Raw genomic sequence first — 6,326 nt, forward strand, 5'->3', positions numbered from 1 at the left:
CCCCCCTGGCCCGCACGCAGCCCTTCTTTTTAAAATCCCCCCCCCCCCCCCCCAATCTAATCAGAATTTCCCTTGTTATAACTTGTATCCCTTGCCCTTTTGCTGTGTGCCTCCCTGTCTTCTCTACAACCACCCAGTAGGGAGCTGAAAACAGCAATATGAAATTATTCTACTGGGGAAATGCAGTAAACAGTGTTGGCCATAGTTTTCTGTGGTTAAAGAGATTATTCTACTCCGATGACCTTGTAGTAGACAACATTAGATCTTAGAGAAGCAGACATAAAAGGGGTATCTCAGCTGCTTGCTGGAAGGCTGATGCTCCAGAATGGTTCCTCCATGCAGCAGTGCCGAGTCAAACTGCTGAATCTTTGCAGGCAAAGAGCTAGAGAGCAGAGCACAGCAGAAAATGTGACTCTGCTTTGAATTTTTAGGAGGCGAAAGAGCCATTGCTTGATGGAGTCCCATATTCTGTGACTTTAGGAAAGAGAATTATAATCAAATTTCTAGTAGTACTCCTTTTAAAAAAATCAAATTATGACAGAAGTCTTGCTTGGGCAAAGGCTTCCGGTTCAAAACAGTACTGCCATGTCTGCTTACTCTCTCTCACCCCAAAAATCTCAGTACACTACCTTTATTAAGTCACATTTACGGGATAAAATGTTACATTATTTACATTAAAACAAGATAAATTTTGATGGATTAGGTTTTTCCCAACATTTCATTACCTACTCTTTTTTTGTTGGATAATGTCTCTTCTGATTAAGAATACACCAAATATATTAAAAAAGCATTCGTGTAACCATGGCTGTTTCAGCAAACAAAAAAGCCCTTCAACTGCTTGGCACTGATCTCATGTTGGCAAGTTACACAGCCCCGAATCAACCAGTGAAGTTCTCAGTTGCCTGCAGCTTTTTCTGAATATTAGGCTAGAACTGGTGCTGTTTAAAAAAAAGAAAGTTCCTTTTTGGTTATTTCAAATTAGTTAACACAAAATTTGATCCAAACCAAATTCTCAACCATGAAGTAATGGTTTTTCCAATCAGTCTCTTGACGTTAAAGAGGAAACATACACTAGTCAATAAATAATTCTAATACATTTTTTTTATTGTTATTTCCATGTACTTCATCATTTGTCCAACAACTGTTCATTAAGTCACAGATCTGTTTTCACTGAATTTTCCACTTCAGGTATCAGAAAAAGCTAGTTTGTCTAGCTAGTTTATCATGTTTTAAAATGCTCAACATAATCTGAAAAGGAAAGAACTGGCATATTTTTTACATTTGTTTTAACATTTAGATTATTATTTATGTCCCATCTCTGCTGTCCCCTTACACTTCTGTTGCTCAGACAGTCCCAAGGAGGCTGCACAAGTGCTCACTTTTCCTGTTGTACCCCGTATTGTATTGCCTTGCATCCTGCTTCTGACACCAGCCAAAGAGTCCTGCTGCTGGCCAGTGCAGCTGAGTAACATGGTACATCTGCTGTGATGGACTGGCTGCCTACCAGTTTCTTTGTATTCCTTTTTCCCTCCTGCTTGAATCATCTGTTGTAGAGCTTACTTCACTGGAATCAACCTTTACAGTGTATAGACAGTGGAAAACAACCGTGCCTGAGAGAAAAAAGGCTATGACTATCCATGAAAGTATAGAACGGAAAATATAAGGACAACTTACGTGGTCACTGGAAAAGTTGCATATCAGCCACGCTATGTCGACAGACACAGGGCTAGACGTCGTGTTTGGTGGATGTCCTACTGTGCCAAGCACTGCACAGATCTGAAGGCAACCACAGTTCCTAGAAAAGCTTACAATCGTACTTCACACAGACACGTGACATTGCCTTTTAATGACTTCCTCAAAGTTTCTATCATATCTTTTCAAGCCGCTACACTCCTCAACTCTGGCTGCCCGTTCTTCACTCACCTCCTGCTGATGGTAGCCTAGGAGAGGTCCTTTGTGTGTATTCAGAGCCCAGAGTTCAACTCCTCACCTTTCACTACTGCTGTGGAAACTTTATGAGGGCTTAGGCAAAGGCGACGGGGGGTGTGTGTTTCCAAGCAGGAGCTGGCTGTCCCCTCCCAGACAAGTCATGTGAAGCCAGTGCCATGTCACTGTTAGTACTGGCAGTGTTCCCTGTGCATATGTGCATGCTGTCACTCAGTTAAGCATTTGGAATACATCTCTGCAGGTAAGAGTTTTTCATCAAGAGTTAACGGCTGTATCTGAGAATAAAAAAGCCACTGACACCTTAAAGATAAGTAGTTTTTATAACACACTAACTCATGTTTCGAGCACAAAATAGATAGTGCCAGGGCAAGTGAATGGGTCAAAGGTGTATTTGTTAAAAGCAATAAGGGTTACTGTGAAATTTGGCAAAAAACCAGCAGTCCGGTTTTCCTTGTATTGTACTAGGTCTACAAATTAAACCAATGCTGTTGCTACATACTGTCCTCAACCAGTTGCAGGTATTGGTTCCAGCTACGGACAAGATGCAAATAGGTTAGCATGTGCTTGGGCTCAGTTGTCTTTAAATATAATGTTTACAGACCATAAAGTCTCTAATTATGGTACTGCAGAGAGCAAGATGTAATTTGCAGTAGCATTGCTCTTTATTATGCAAATGTGGCCCAAATCTGTGTTACTTACCTAATATGCAGTGCCCTATTATGAACTCAGTTCTGAGAATTGAGGGCGTTACTCACCATAACTTTCAAGATTTATTTTTTCCACACAAGAAAAACAAGGAATATCACCTCTGCCTCACAGTTAGCCTTGTATGGCCACTCACAGGTGAAGCAACACGTGCTCGTGTTTGGTAAGCAACATCTTCAAGCTAGCAGCAGCTACGGCTGCAGAGAGATCTGCAAGCATGAATAGTGATGGCGCCTCGTTGTCTGCACCTGGTTTCTTGTACCTACCACTACATCTGTATTTTTATCAATTAACTTTTTTTCTGGAAGGAGAGTATTCCCAGAACTCCCCTCCTGACCTGGCGCTGTTTGTCCTCTTAGTGTAGTAAACATTCGCTGTTGTTTCATTTCAGATTTAAGACATTGACACTTTCTCTTGACTAATCCTAACTATTCCCTACCAGGGAAAGAGTTTGTAATTCTTAGCTGTTGCTACTAATTGTTATTTATCATAGACAGCAGACTCAACAGGGAGAAATGTGATTCCTTCAAACTATTTACACACATGCAGAGGAGGAAGTGGAAATTGCCATTTCAAGAGAGGAGTACCACATGAATATCATCCTGAGCTGATCTTTATTTGGACTTGAGCTTGCACTAGGTGGACTGTTCATCCAATAGCCAAAAGTAGGTGATAAGCCAGTGAATTTCACAGACTTCAGTGTTTCTTTTTAACTGCTGTTCAATTCTGACATGGGTTATCTCTGAAATATTTATACCCACTAGGAATAAACAGCTCAGCATATTAGTCATAAGGATGTAAATGTAATTTACCTTCTGCTGCAAGTCTGTACCTAGCGCAGGTTGGCAGTAATCTAAAAGCTGCTTCTATCTGTTGGCTAGCCTGTGCCCTGCACTGGCGTCTTCACTAGAAACCCTCCAACATTAGTGCAATCTTTGCTGAGGCATGCAAGAAGTCCGATTTCTTCTCAGCAGAAGGAGTTTTTGATCAGACAATTCATAAAATAGCCTCTCTTTGTTCACTCTCCACAGTTTTTGTAATAGTCGCTGTTTGTTTCGCTATTTGAAAACAACATTAGAAGGAGAAAAACTGAGTTATCTTTCAGGATTGTGCAAACCCACACTGATAGTTCCTCTAACGTCAAATAGAAATTAGCGTACCTCACCTAATCATTAATTCCCTGCACTCTGAACTATATTTCTAACCACCTGCCAGGGCACATGTGTGCCACCACCTAGTATGGCAGCGGTACACTTTGGAAGCATCTGTGGAGCAATGGAAGGGTTAGGAAAGTGGAAATGATGGCCTTGTTGTTACGGTTCAAACATGTTCAGCAATAGTTGCATCTTTTCTACTATTTGTGGTGCTGTTACTAAGCTCTAAAGAAAACGCGCAACGGTTTCAACAGGGCACGATCCAGGACATGCAGCTCAAGCTGACTAATGTGACAATGTTGAACTAAAGCCCTTTGTTCCACCTTATGATGTAGACGGTCTGCACACACAGACTGTTTTTTTACTCTGGTCTTAACGGAAGCATATAGAGGGTGTGAGGAGTCTTCAAGAATCTGCTCTGGAGTGCTGGACCTGGAAGAAAGCTTGGTAACTTCCAAATAGAAGAACTATGGGACTTCTAAAAAGAGCAGGGTGCCTTTTCCAGCTATTCTTCATCTTTATTAGCCATGATCAAAATTAGCCATGATTGAAAAAACAAATTCTGATCTCCTTAAGCAAAATATGTTTCCAGCTCAATTTATCACAAGGTATTATTTCCTGCAATATATTTTTTGAGTAGCAAGGCATACATATTTTTGGTGTCCTGAGAAGATTCATCCTCCCTTTTTCCCTGCCTTCAACATACCTTCAAGCACTGGGTTTCTGAACAAGAAAAATGATGTATTTATTTTACTCTGAACTCTTTAGGAAAAAAAATCTAACCTTTTATTTACAGAGTGCTGTAATCTAACCTGCTATATTTACCTGGTAACAATGTATGTTTTCTTGCATGAAATCCCAAACGCAGGTGAACATGGGAAAAAAAGGTGATTACTTTCTGCCAATCTAGCATATTGCATAATATATAAATTACGCAATACAAGAGACTGCAGAGCTGAGGAGGCAAAATGGTAACTATCTATCATCTATGAAGATAAACTTTGAATCAAAGTGACATTCAATAATGGGATGTCATAAGGCGCTGACAGCACCAAGGTCACTTGATAGAGAGCAGTACTTGGAAAACCCTCTTCTTTTCTAAAAGTTACATTTCTGCTGAGGTATGAACATTAAACCTGAGACGCTGAACTGTGTCTGAAGTGCACAAGATACCAAGATTTGTTTTTCCAGACACTTGTATCAAAATGATAGGCAAGTAGCTGAGATTCAGCGAGAGGAAAGACTCCCAAATGGTGGGCAGGTAACAATTCTGCAACGGTACCAGAACTGCAGTATTTTATAACAGATGCAACCCTGTCCAGCAGGCTGGCAGTCTAAAAGAAAGGAAATACCATCTAAGCTTAATTATTAGCAGACGAGCTCCCAAATAAATTCAGAGTCTGCCGCCAGCACCTGCCAGCAAAGCAAGCGTTGGCAGCTATGCTACACAAGCAGCTACATTATGCTGCTTTACCGGATACAAGCTTCTGTTGCTAATGTAATTTAAATAGCCTTTCTGGAACAGGAGGAGTCAGCCTACAAGTTTGCAGGCATAGTAGGTACTTGAACAATGACTTCTAAGCTTCTGCAGGAAGAGGCAGAACTTCCTCAAGTCATGAGCTTGCTACGCACCACAACATATGAGCAACATGTGCCAGGACAGCAGCAGTTTGCCGTCGCGGCCTGGAAAAACACACCCTCGTCCCGCTCGGCAACCCTGCGCGCCCACGGCTGGGCCGCGCAGCAAAGGCCCGTGGGTCTGGGGGGAGGCTCCCGCCTCGCAGCAGCCCAGGCCCGACGGAGGCCGCGGCCTAAGGGTCTCTGCCGTGACCCACTCCTCTCCCTTTGGTGAGCCAAGGGCGGCCACTAATTCTTTTGGGGACGCTCAGGCAGGGCCTGGCGCTGTCCCTGTCCCAGGGGACGTGGCCACGCCGGCATGCTGCCAGTCCACCGAGGCTATGGCCGCCCGGCCTCGAGTCCCCCCTTCCCTCAGGGACAGGAGGACACCTAACTCCCTTATGCCTCCCCCCGTCCGCGGACTTTGGACTCGCCCGCCTCGCCCAGAGCAGGGAGTGCGGGCGAGTCCATTAGCCGTCCCGGCGGGGGGGAAGCGGGGAGGAGAAAGACGACCCGTCACAAGGCCAACGGCTCTGCGCAGGCGCACTCCGGGCAGAACCCCGCGTGGCGTTCCCCCCGCCCCCTCCCTTTCCCCTCCCCTCCGCGGGAGCGAGCGCGCGGCCGCGGCACAGGCGCGCGCAGCAACCTACCCGCCGCGCGCCCTTGCGGCTTTGCCATATCTCTCGCGAGAGCATAAGCGCCAACCCGGAAGTCCCGCCCCTCCCGGAGGCCGTATCGCGCTTGCGCGGTAGGCGAGCGGCCCGGCCCCGGCTTCCGGGCAGGTAGCGTGGGGGGGGGGAGAGCAGGGAAGGCGATGGGGAGCGCCGGAGCAGACGAGTCGCGGGGGGGAGTGAGGGCTAGAGCGGCCGGGCGGTCCGGCTCCCGGAGCGCGAGCGGCGGGGC

At 45.3% G+C, this 6,326-nt stretch overlaps 1 protein-coding gene across 1 annotated transcript in view; it reads left to right on the forward strand.

Annotated features, from left to right (window-relative positions):
• The first annotated feature begins 6,136 nt into the window (after nt 1–6,136).
• The window catches only part of CNOT8 (CCR4-NOT transcription complex, subunit 8), a 7,938-nt gene continuing 7,748 nt past the window's right edge, over nt 6,137–6,326 (forward strand). The window contains exon 1 of the mRNA XM_010578980.1: nt 6,137–6,205. The gene's annotated coding sequence lies outside the window, so the exon portion shown is untranslated. The remainder of the gene's footprint in view (nt 6,206–6,326) is intronic.

This window comes from Haliaeetus leucocephalus, unplaced genomic scaffold, assembly GCF_000737465.1.
Source record: "Haliaeetus leucocephalus isolate CR32 unplaced genomic scaffold, Haliaeetus_leucocephalus-4.0 Scaffold656, whole genome shotgun sequence".
Lineage (NCBI taxonomy): Eukaryota > Metazoa > Chordata > Aves > Accipitriformes > Accipitridae > Haliaeetus > Haliaeetus leucocephalus.